This window comes from Ciconia boyciana, chromosome 8 (assembly GCF_034638445.1).
Source record: "Ciconia boyciana chromosome 8, ASM3463844v1, whole genome shotgun sequence".
NCBI lineage: Eukaryota > Metazoa > Chordata > Aves > Ciconiiformes > Ciconiidae > Ciconia > Ciconia boyciana.
Window position 1 is genome coordinate 66,569,992 of NC_132941.1, and position 12,907 is coordinate 66,582,898.

Sequence of the window (12,907 nt, forward strand, 5' to 3'; positions counted from 1 at the left end):
TAAACAAGTTATAAATATTCTACTTCTGACTTTGCACTGCTGAGTGACTACAGACCATTTAATTTCCCAATACCCAAAAGCACTAACTTGAGAATGAGGGAGAAACCAAGGCATTCATGAAGAATACAAAATGATGAAGAGGTCACACTTTTGTCACATCTTGCACAGCCATAAAGAAAGCCCCGAGATGAACGTCTTTGTCCTTGCAAAGCCAAAACAAAGACAACAGGTTTGTCCTTTCAAATCATGCAAGAGGAGTCACCTCATTAATATACATCCTGAATTCATATTTGCCCATCGCCACTTACAATTCAAAAGTAATTTGTTGGCTAGTAATTCCAATTAGGATGATCTTGGATGAAAACTATTTAAAAGTGCCTTTCGTGAAAATGTTTGGAGTAGTCTTTCTCCTTTTGCCAGCAGAATAAAAGACTGCTGCCTTTTCCAATCTATAATAATCATTTTTGGTTCGGCTACACTGAGCTAAATTTCAATTGCTATACAGCATAACCCAGTCCACAGAATCTATATTATTCAATATTTTCCAGAAGTTCTGCATAATTAGACCCATCTGTTTTCTTTTTCTCAGTTTTACAAGCTGATAGTTTATACTTACTTCATGATGATAAGAACAACAGAGGCGGTTACACAGCCGCTGCTTTAGAGCACCCCCAGATGCTCCGGTATTTAATCAGCACCTCACACATGCAGTAAAGCCACTGGCCAGGTCCCAGCCCCACCGGTGCAGCCCAGCTGCCCGAGGTGCTTTTGCAGTTCAAGCATCCCACTTAGCAGTTTTGATCCATCCAAAAGTTTCCTTAGCACAAACCTGGTGAACACGAGGGAGGGAGAAGGGATGCTGTAGACACGACTTTACAGCCTCCTTGTCCTTGACAGCAGCCTCATCTTCACGAGGCTTCTCCTTGAAGCACAAACAAGACCATTTCTTCAGAAAAGGCCAGTTTTATCTGCCGGGGGGGCTGTGTGGGTGCTCCTCTCTGTTACTAAAGTAAGAAAGGTATCAAGGGGACTCACAGGGCCGAGGTGCTTCTGGAGGATCAAATTAAGGTACAGCCTCCCTAATTCAGGTCAGCCTCTGAGGAGCTGAGCCCCTTTGCCATGGAAGGTTTCAATGGGGATACTCTATTTAGATTTGAATTGCCATCTGAAAAGCGAAACAAATTTGTTCTTCTGTGTAGTCTACAGGAAACAATTTCCAATACAGTGTTCAAACAGCACCCAGAGGTGCTACTGCTACCCCCGATTCAGCCTCTGTCTCTTATAACTGCTGAAACAGACTGCAGTACTGCTACTGATTAGAACAGAGCTTTTCAGGCAAAAAAAATGCCTGAGGAATAGATGGGTGATAAAAAACACTACTGTGCTTCTCAGTAACCGGACTATTTCCTGTACACTGATAAAAGCCAGAATTTTTCAGATTGTCTGACTTAACAGGTTGATCATTTATCTGCCCAAGACAAAAATAAATCAATTAGTGGATGAACAGACTGAAAACTAAAACCCTTGTTTGAAAGAATCCCCAGAAACAGAGCACCCAATCCTTGGCTGCTTCAGTATAGCCTCACCGACAATCACAGCCTCACCTGAGAAACTGGCCGCTAATGCTTATTTCTCTGGGTGTAAAATGCCTCATTTCAAGGATTACCTTCAGTTTTGTTAAACAACGTTATTGTTCCCACTTCAATCTTTTAATCAGCACTGCCACTGAGCAAACCTTGCACTTTGTGTTGTCTACACCAGCATACGCCTCTAGTCGGAGCAACGAAAGAGCGATGCCGTCTAGCTTCCAGGAGGGAAAGGGCTGTCAGCTGGGTGTACCTGCTCCTTGCACGCCTCTAGATTGTGGTGCTGTTAATTACAGCAGCTTACATGAAAGTTGTGGGGTTTCTCCTTTTATTCCATAACTACGGTTAGTATTGGTGACAGAATTCAAACCTGTCTAGCCCTTCCTCTTCCTCCAGGAAGAAAGCGGTACATCGAGAGATCACAGCAGTGGGGATTTCTCAGGTGACTTCATTGGGCCTTAACAGCAAGAAGTTCTGTATAACAGTAGAGTGGATTTAAATTTCTGGAAGATTCAACATGTTTTTCAAAGCAAACACAGAACAAAATTCCCCGTCATCTAAAATGCATTACTCGCAAAGGATAACAATCAATAGCAATGTCTTGCTGAAATCCAGCCTGTTCAAATTAGCATTGTTTGAACTTCAGTCTCAGATATCTGTGGGATAAGAGTTAGATCAACACTCTGCATTTAGCACTTAAGCTGCCAATATTAAAATAACCCATCACAGGGAGAAGAAGGGGAAATAATAATTCTTCAGAAATTTTCCTTTAGATTGCTTCCAATGGCTCAGGTTTTTCATTAGGTACAAGTGCGTTAAATACATACCAGTTTGCTCAATTTCTTCTTTTGTGATTTAATCAGGCTGGAAGCTAAGACGAAGTGCAAGCCCTTAAATACAGCTGAAGGAACATAAGACTTTCATTCCTGAACTTAAAGTATCCTTGCTGAACAATTAAACGGCTTCCTTGCCCACCACAGCCTGTGTAGATCCTGTACCAGGTGTCCTGGCAGGGAACAGAGAAGCCGTAAAGCACAAAATCTCTGAGTGTCCAGGGGAAAAGAAGCTCCCCAGCAGAAATTGCTGCTCAAGGAGCAGACTGGGATCTCACGTGTTTTGCACACTGTGCTACACCACCGTTGTCTGCTGGTGACATTTCATACTCAAAATTTTAGCAGTTTAATCCCGGCATAACATATTTGAAGCACATTTTACAAGAGGCAAGCAAGTGTAATTCAATGCAGTAAAAAGCATCAACGCTGTGAAAGAGGAATGAAAGTACAAATACTGAAAGGGTAAACTGAGAAGCAGCTCCTGCGGCCGAGGAGTGCGTGAGCGGCAGGCGGAGTGAGCTGCACCGCGCCCGTAACCAACTACGGCAGTCGCTCAAATGAAGTCAGAGGAATTTGCTTGTTGGGAAACCAATGCACAAAAAATCAGATTCAATCACAAAATCCTTATCTGTATTCTAAGTATAAACAAGTTATGAAGAAAAGTATTTATTCTGGCATTTTCCTATCTCCAGAAGCCAAGTTTTCAAAAAAACTTTGTCTAGGAAAGAAGCAAAATACCTTCCTTCAGATTTATACTTTATACAAAACAAAATCTCCACATGTGGTTAAGGAGGACACGCGTATTTACCAACCACACTGGAAGCGTTGCTGCATCTGTTACCAGTTTTTAAATACCGCTCTATGAGAGCGTCCTGGGTCAAGTAGGCCACGTACATGACAACGCACATGCTGCTGCCTTCCTGAGCCCTCTCAAGCTCTATTTAATAGGAAGACCCCAATCTAATTACACAAAAGCAGCCTCTAGCGCAGCTCAGAGTGCCGTTTGCTCAGCTCAGCAAGGGCTGCTCTCAAGCATTGCCCCAGCCCCAGCAAGTACCAGCCCCAGGAGGGGGAAGCAAGGCAGAGCCTGTCAGTATTATCTTCTCATTTACAAGGTGCGCGTCAGGCTGACCCGTCATACTCTCTGGCAGCCGCCAATCTCGCGGTGAGGTAGAAGACTGCCATTTCAGTGCAAGGCTTTCTAGACAGGTTCTCTTTAAGTAAGTTAAAGCTCTGTGGTGTTTTTAGACACTTGTGTACTGCTGTGATACATGAATGCTGCTGAATGCTAAAAAGGAAGAGGGATTTAGAGAAACAAAGCTTGCCTTGTTAAAAATCTGCTCCCTAGAGAGACTTCCATATCCCCGCATTCATCACCACATTAAGCTCGGACAGTTTGGAAGTCATCAGTCAAGAAACAAAAGAGAACAGTAGCCCAGACTCCTTGTTTTCAGGAGCAAAAATGACTCAGACACTTACAGCATCCAGGGAGGCTTCCAGGGACAAGGAGGGAGGGAGGGAAGGGGCTCTTGCCAGGCTCGTCCGTCTCCTGGCTCGGTCTCCAGGTGCACATGCCATCCAACCGCCCCTCACCCGGCCACCCAGAGCTCCCCTACACCCAGCACCGCTGAAAGAGCAAACGGGCTTCAGCCCCATCTGGTTCAAGACTTAATCCAAAATTACTAAGGCTGCTTCCTATAAAACTCGTCCCACTGCATTGTGTCAAACCTAACCCTGACCTGACAGTCCCAACCTAAGTCTAGCCCTCACTTATTTCTAGACTGCACCCAAACCCCAGGCCTTATTAAAGCCCACCTGTATGCAATCAAGCCTCCTCACAGCCTAACCCCATCTCTGCCCGCCCTCCTTAAATTTTGCTCCAAATACAATTCAGCTGGAGCAAGACATTTAGCCTGAGGATTTTACAGGCCTGGACTAGATCTCATATCAGGAAGATAACCAGATTTATAGTGTATGATTGACAGCATATCAGGAGCACAGACAAAGGGTATATCACAAAATTTTTCACTTCTTACCTGTTTATAGACCTATATCAAAAAAAGTAAGTTAAATCCAGAGATAGACCTGTGGTAATCAGTGGTAGCAAGAACTTCAAAATTGGCTAAGTCTATAAACTGTCCTATATCACACTCAGTACCTGGCTCAGCAGCTGAGCGTGAGACTGGCCCTAGATCCAGAGCGCAGGACAGACGTGTCCCCTCCTCCAGTCACACCGGCAGTACCCGAGGGAAGCCCAGCAGCACGGACCGATTACTTCTAACTGCAGCCAAACCCCCTCTAAACCTAGGTGAGAAAATACTGCCTCACCTGAACCTGGCAATATATCTAGATGCCTCTTTTAAGGCATATGTAAGCAAATTGCTAATATTTTCCATACCAGCTATTTGTTTTCCACTTGTTTTCACACCACGGCGCTGTGTGCTGTGATTTCAAATTTCTAGAAATAGCCTGATTTTAAAAGGTGCCAGAAAGTTTCCCATTTCTCACCGTGTGACAGCGCCTGGATCCTTTACAAGTCTGTTTTCCTTAGCTCCGTTTCACAGATTGTCAAAGGAGGATCTTATAAATCTGAGGTGGAGCAGAAAAGCAGCTTCTGACCAGGCACAAAGGGACAACCCTAAAATACACTGTGCCAGCAGCCCTAAAACTGCATCACGTTCCCCAAAGCTTTTGTGGGGAGGGTTTGGGGTGGGCAGGTGTCTGCGTGTGCGAGAAAGAGGGAACGGAAGAGCAAACTGAGCTCCGGAGGGGCTGCAATATCATTAGTCCTGTACCTGTTAACGTAACGCCAGCAATGAATCATGATTCACAATGCTGTCAGCAAGAAATGGAAAAGCTATATTTAAAATCCGGGGAAAAAAAGCCTTAGCCAAAAAGCGGAAAAGTCTAAAATAGCAGAAGGTTCACAAGGTGTGAGCTGTAGGACGTATCCGCCCCAGGCTGTTTGTGCAAGGGGTGGTGGTGTGCCAAGACCGCAGCGGAACCGCAAACCCCCGTTCAACGCCAGACAGGCACGTCGGGAGAGGCCGCTCGTGTCCGCTTGTCCTTTTCCCGACGCTGGCCGGAGGGTTCCCACCCTCGACTTCTCCTGCTTGTAAAGACCGTGGTCAAGCTCCGTTGGATGCTCGTGCTTAACTTTGTTTCCAAGTTGCATTTCTCCGATCCTTCCGCACCCCAAATCCAGAGAGTGCCAACCGGGATGTGCAAGGGATAAGGGATGAGAGAAACAGCATTTTCTTCTCTACCTGCGAGCAACAAAACTCACGTGCAGCTTTAATATTAGTCATATTCCTGTCTGAAGTAGGGAATGAAATATCAAATTAAGATCCAAATACTTCAGTACAGACAACCACTTCAGTACAGCCTAACCACTTCGACAAAGTGATCTGATATCATTAATTCTTATTTCAATAAAATAAAATTAATCTTCCAATAACATTGGATCATCACATCACGCATGTTGGAGATCCTAGAGGTGTTGTGACAGGTTATGACTTTGATATATGGCACTACTTTAATTTTGCTTTTAATACATAAAGTGTGTGGATTGATTTCTTGTTCGGCTGATGGGCAAGTCAGAGGAGGCAAGGATGGGGGAAACGCAACGGAACGGCCTGTTCAGGCCTTTTTACTTGGGTACAGAAACACAAGATTAACTGAACAGAGCCCATTAACTCACGTTTATCTCCCAGTGCCACATCCCTTGTGATATCAAGGTCTCAGTGGGATCTCAGAGATAATTTGACACAACTATGAGTTAATTCTCAAGCTGTATATTCAATTTAGAGTCAATGATGGCACATGAAAGAGGGCGATTTGGGGACGAGCCACAGCGTTCAGCTTAATACAGCTGCAGCCCTTTTTGTAACCAGGTCTCTGCTGCGCTAACCAAAGGCTTTTCCTGAGTTTAGTTAAAGGAGTTTCTGCATAAACTGTGCTGTGCATATTCCCTCCATTGTGATCTGTGATTGCTAGAGCACATCCAATTGATCCACTGAATTCAGCAGTGTTAAAGGTTGTTTAGATGTGCGTGTGCTAACTGCTTCCTTTTGTCTTGCTTACTTTGTTACGGTGTATGAAAGAGGCCATCGAATTGTTTGTTAGACCGGGAAAAAAAGGTGTCCAGGGAAGAAGGCAAGCCAAGACACTTTGTTTTGTACCGCAACCCGTTTGTTTCCTGGAGCTCGTAGGAAAAGCTGCAGCCAGGCCACCCCCTGCTCTGGGCTCCTAATACAGACGCAAGATCTGTTTTAAAAGGAGAAGAAAAGCATTACTGAAAGAAGAAAAGACAGGTTAACATCTGCGCAGGAGAGACAGGCACCGCCGAGCTACCGGGCGGCCGCGGAGCCTCTCCCAGCCGTGAGTTTCTTGTTGCAGATTTGAGCCCTTAAGGTCAAACGGTGAATGAATGGTTTTCTTTTTCCTTCCGAAAAAGATGGAGAGCCATGACAGCTCTGGGAAAGGACAATTTTCCCGTGCTCCCTTTCGCTCCCTTGGCTGATGTTCAACGTGCCGGGGCAGGAGGAGCTCCCAGGCACTGGAGCGCGGGCAGCTGCCGCACCAGGGCTTTCAATGGGAGAAGAGCCGCAGGCACCGTTCCCAAAGGATGGGCTGCCGATCACGTCGGCACCGCCAGGGCCAGGGACGGCGGGGAGGCTGCCCAGCGAGGAGCAACCGGGGCCCCGAAATGCCCAGTCTCCACCTCCAAAAGCCAAGGGCATCCAGGCAGGGCATGGGCGTGACTAACACGGCAGCTCGGGGCAGGGGATTAAAAGAAGTCTTGTTTCAGATATTGATTTGAATTTATAGTGCAGGCAAAGAGCGGTGTAATTTTCCAAACCTTTGCAAAAGCATGTGGCAAATCATTGTAATTTGCTCTCCTGCTAACAACAGCTTCGCGCGGCTGTTGCCATCCAAAGGTAGACCTGCTTAGGTGTATTACCATTAAACGGTGACAACGACATCACCTCCCTTCTTTACTGATTAACCTCTAACTTACAAGCAAGACGACAGCCTAGAGCTATTACAGCGAATGGGATAACGGAGCCTCTAGGAAAAATGGAATACCATTCTCCTTGGCCCTGATATAACCCCCGTACATTGCGCATGCTAAGCTGTTTGGGGCAGCTGATGAACCAGGTGATGAGCTCACATGCAAGACCAAAAAAGAAGCAAAACTTGCTCTTTTCCAATAGTGCGGGAAAAATGAGCACGTTATTTGTGAAAAGTGATGGAGGATTCTTAGGAATACTTATCAGGCATGCCTTCTGACCTGCATAATTTGCATGTTTATATATTTATATAGCTCTGATCTTCCAAGAATATAAAATGTTCTGAAGCACACGGGATATATTATATTTGCATGACAGGTAAGTTGCTATTCTCCCTCTCCCACAAGTGGAAACTTAGGTATAAAGAGGTAAAAACCATTCAATTACTGAACAACAGCTTTGTATGTAGAGAACGAATTGTGATTTAGCATTTGTCAGCACTTGTCAGATACTGACACCGCCTCATATGACTCCTTTTTTTCCTCCTTTGTGAACGACATCCTGAGTTTGGAACCTAAATACTTTCAGCTGCCCTGAAGGGAAGCCTGGTGCAGTCAGCTCTGCTCCCTGGAGAGGAAGGGGTGGTGAAATTCTTTATTACACCATTTATTTCACAGAAATCAGAAGTAATTACCTGGAGGGACATGGCAATCTCATTAGTCACTTGACTTTCTCTTTATTTGCCCACTCAACAATTTCCCTGTTTTATTTTCTCATTTATAATAATTGGCGAGGAGTGTAATATGGCCCTTTCATCCATCCTGGCACTCACCAGCGTCCGCTAATGCCTCTTTCGAGATCGTTCAAAGAGAACAAGGTTTCAGGTCCTGTAAATCCTCCTATAAGATGTGCCGGTAGCTCCCTTCCATGCTGGGTAGCACCTTATTCATTCTGTCACGACACCAGCTGAATGTGCTATTACTCCTCTCTGGGAGACCCCTCAGGAGTCCCGAAGCACTAACAAAACGCAGCCGTGTTGGCCACCTTTCACTGGAAAGCTTGTGATCCATTGCTCCATGGACTCTGTCGATGGCTGAAGAAGAGCATCCCTCTGCCCCGTGCAGCCATAAAATCAATTACTGACAAGTGCTAATAATGGCTCTGGAGTTTCTTAATGCTGGGTTGCCAATGCACGTATGGGTAGAGGAGATAATCTGAGACCATCTGTGGTCACAGTTCACAGTTTTAATACTTCATAATGCTTGAGATGATAAAAAATAATCACCTGTCCCATAGGACATTTTGATAATAAATGGCCAAACCCTTCCTGTCTCCTGCGGACCCTGAATGTTACTGTCCCCCAGATTTACATCGCAGCCTAAAGGCTGAGTCCTCAGCCTCCCTGCTCATCTCGGCAGTCAAATACAGCCAAGAGTCTTGCTGCCTTTGCCCTGGGATTTTCAATGCTTTGTTCAAATGCATCAGGAATGTGTTTTGCCATGCTATGACAGACCGGTCTTTGGATCCAAGAACTCAGCAGTTTCTCCCAAAAGAAACCTTTTACTTGTTTTGGTGGGTTGGCCCTGGCTGGACGCCAGGTGCCCACCCAGCTGCTCTGTCACTGCCCTCCTCAGCTGGACAGGGGAGAGAAAATACAGCGAGAGGCTCGTGGGTCGAGATCAGGACGGGGAGAGATCACTCAGCAATTACTGTCACAGGCACCAGAGACTCGACTTGGGGAAATTAGTTTAATTTATTGCCAATCAAATCAGAGTAGGGTAATGGGAAATAAAAACTAAATCTTAAAACACCTTCCCCCCACCCCTCCCTTCCTCCCAGGCTCAACTTCACTCCCAATTTCTCTCCCTCCTCCCCAGCCCAGCAGTGCAGGGGGACGGGGAATGGGGGTTGCAGTCGGTTCATCACACGTTGATGAACCGTCTCCGTCGCTCCTTCCTCCTCAGGGGAGGACTCCTCACGCTCTTCCCCTGCTCCAGCGTGGGGTCCCTCCCACGGGAGACAGTCCTCCACAAACTGCTCCAATGTGGGTCCTTCCCACGGGCTGCAGTTCGTGGACTGCTCCAGCGTGGGTCCCTTCCACGGGGTGCAGTCCTTCAGGAGCAGACTGCTCCAGCGTGGGTCCCCGGTGGGGTCACAGGCCCTGCCAGCAAACCTGCTCCAGCCTGGGCTCCTCTCTCCATGGGTCCGCAGGTCCTGCCAGGAGCCTGCTCCAGCGCGGGCTCTCCACGGGGTCACAGCCTCTCTGGGCATCCACCTGCTCCAGCGTGGGGTCCTCCTCGGGCTGCAGCGGGTATCTGCTCCACCGTGGACCTCCTCGGGCTGCAGCGGGTATCTGCTCCACCGTGGACCTCCTCGGGCTGCAGCGGGTATCTGCTCCACCGTGGACCTCCTCGGGCTGCAGCGGGTATCTGCTCCACCATAGACCTCCTGAGGCTGCAGGGGATACCTGCTCCACCGTGGACCTCCTCGGGCTGCAGTGGGTATCTGCTCCACCGTAGACCTCCTCAGGCTGCAGTGGGTATCTGCTCCACTGTGGACCTCCACGGGCTGCAGTGGGTATCTGCTCCACTGTGGACCTCCACGGGCTGCAGTGGGTATCTGCTCCACCGTAGACCTCCTCAGGCTGCAGTGGGTATCTGCTCCACTGTGGACCTCCACGGGCTGCAGTGGGTATCTGCTCTACCGTGGACCTCCACGGCCTGCAGGGGATATCTGCTCCACCGTGGACCTCCACGGGCTGCAGGGACAGCCTGCCTCACCATGCTCTGCACCGTGGCTGCTGGGGAATCTCTGCTCCGGCGCCTGGAGCACTTCCTGCCCTCCTCCACTGACCTTGGTGTCTGCAGAGTTGTTCCTCTCATATTCTCACTCCTCTCTCTGGCTGCAGTTGTGCAGGGTTTTTTCCCCTTCTTAAATACATTATCCCAGAGGTGCTACCAGCGTGGCTGATGGGCTCGGCCTTGGCCAGCGGTGGGTCGTCTTGGAGCAGCCTGGCATTGGCTCTATCGGACATGGGGGAAGCTTCTAGCAGCTTCTCACAGAAGCCACCCCTGTAGCCTCCCCCTACCCGCAACCAAAACCTTGCCACGCAAACCCAATACACTTGTTGATGTCACTATTTGAAATTCTGAATTTGCCTTGCTCCAAACTGGAACATAAGAAACTGTGAATGCACTGCCATTTCATGTCTCCGTCCATTTATTGTGCTTTTTCCTTCTAAAATCGCATATTTGTAAAAACTGCAGATTTATTCTTCCACTTTTTTTTTCCATTTACTTTTCAAATCCATTCCCTCCAACAGCTAGCGAAAGCATACCAAAATTATTTCTTTCCCTCTAAGAAGTTTTCCAGCTGCATTAACTGAGATTCTGCTCTACTGAGCTTCCAAAACAAGCCGTGGGTGATAAGCCTTGTGCACTGATGTCTTTTACTGTTGGTTTTCCACTTCCTTACTCACAGCTCTGCTGGAAAGTGTAAGAAATCGGGCACTTGAAGCCATGGCCATTTAGCATCAGCTGAGGAAACCACTGTATCATGAAAACTGGAAGAAAGACGTTATGAGGAATGAACAGACAGTTTTGCTTAGTTGGCTTTTCAACCCGAGGCTGGACAAATTAGAACTAAGAAGCATGGAGCAAAGTGGTGAAAGCCCTGATGCCTTCCAAGTTCAGCCACTCCACAACCTGCAAATTGCTTTGTCTGGGATTTGGGGGTTTAGACTCAAATGCTCCATTTTCTTTTAATTAGCCAGCCAAATTTTTGTAAGCTATATTTATAAAAGCTGTTTTCTTGATTCAGGTGTGGTGGAAGAACATTTTCCGGCTGTGGAATCTGGAAACTGCACCAAAGATGGGATCTGGCACAGACCCCTTTCAGGGACGTAGCAACGTAAGGCAGGAGCTTCCCCTTGGAGATGGAGGGATTACGTTCTCAGAGGAGTTTTGTGAGATGTCGTTACTTATCTTGGATTGATAAAATGATTTGAAGATGGAAGATGGGGGAAGGAAGCCAGCAGGCAGGGCAGCGACCCTCTTGCTCAGACACCGAGGATTCATCAGTCCTCCGGGACGGGCACCGGGGATGCGTTCCTGCACGAACACAAACCACCTGCTGCAGAGCTGAACCCTCGTCAGAAGACTCTGCCTGGTCACCTTTCGGAGCAATTTATGTCTACAGAGGTCAACAGGCGCTTGCTTTGGCTGCATGTTGTTATTATTACTTCAGCACCTAATGCCCTCACCAAATTTTTAAGATTCAGGGCTTAAAACTTACCATTTTACCTAGAAACCAAATGTAATCAAGTGTTTTACTAAGAGGACTGAACAATCACGTAGAGTAATCCAAGCCGACTTCAGTGTGGAAAGAACTGATAATTAGTGAAATGGAGCTTAAAGCTCTGTGCACATACTCTTGGTGTAGGTTTCCTGAAGGTGAGGAAGCTGGGTGATAGGAGTTGGACCAACGAACGATGAAAAATGAGTCTTAATCTGACTGAAACAAGGCATTTTAACAAAATAATTCCCTTCATAGTGTTTTTTATTATTATTATTCATGTGTGGCTCAAATATCAGGTGGAAAAAGATTGTGGACTTCTGAGGCAGTTGCTCCCAGGGAGATACAAAACACTGATTTACCTCATGGGAATGCTTTCAAGACAGAAGGCAACTCAGTGAAAAAAATGAGTTAAAGCCAAGAGGATGTATACAAAAACAATATCTGAAAAAGTTAGTATTTTATTACTGTTATTGATAGGCTGTTATCATGTCTGAAAAGCATACAAATTTTCTAAGACACAAAAAGATCACACTGGAAAGGACACCCCACTAACAACAGTTACACTGCCTTTTTTCTGGTCTTTTCATTAGTTTTTTCCTTTTGCTATGTTTCACAGCAAACTATCCGTTGCTTCCCTACATGCTTAGCCTCATCCTTCCCACCAGATTCATTTACTCCTTTGCTTCGGAGACGAGCGCTGCCCAGATTTCAGATCACGCTACTTTATCACTCTAAGGAGGAGAAAGCCCTTTCTGGACAGCAAGGAAGGGAGTATTTCGCAGAGGTAGTAACAGGAAAATAAATGCGTCTGCTTGTAGGGAAGGGAAAAGCAGAGGAGTCAGCACTCCTGGGCTCGATTGAAACCACAGCCTCTGTGTGCATCACTGAGCACTTTATCTGCCTTATTTAGTTTCCCCATCTGTAAAATGGGAATAGTGGCCTCACAGGATTGTCCTGAATCTTCATAAATTAAGACTTATACGACCTAAGGATCTTTTAATCTCAGGTCACATTTAATTACTAAACATATAACTAAAATATAGGAGAAATAAAAGTCAGCTATTAGTAGGACAAGGGACGGAAAGGGACTCTAAATGCCTTAAATCACCCCATAGCCTCAATGGGATTACACAGATCTGACCCGTTCCCCACAGATGTTTTCCAACTCACTCTCAGAGCA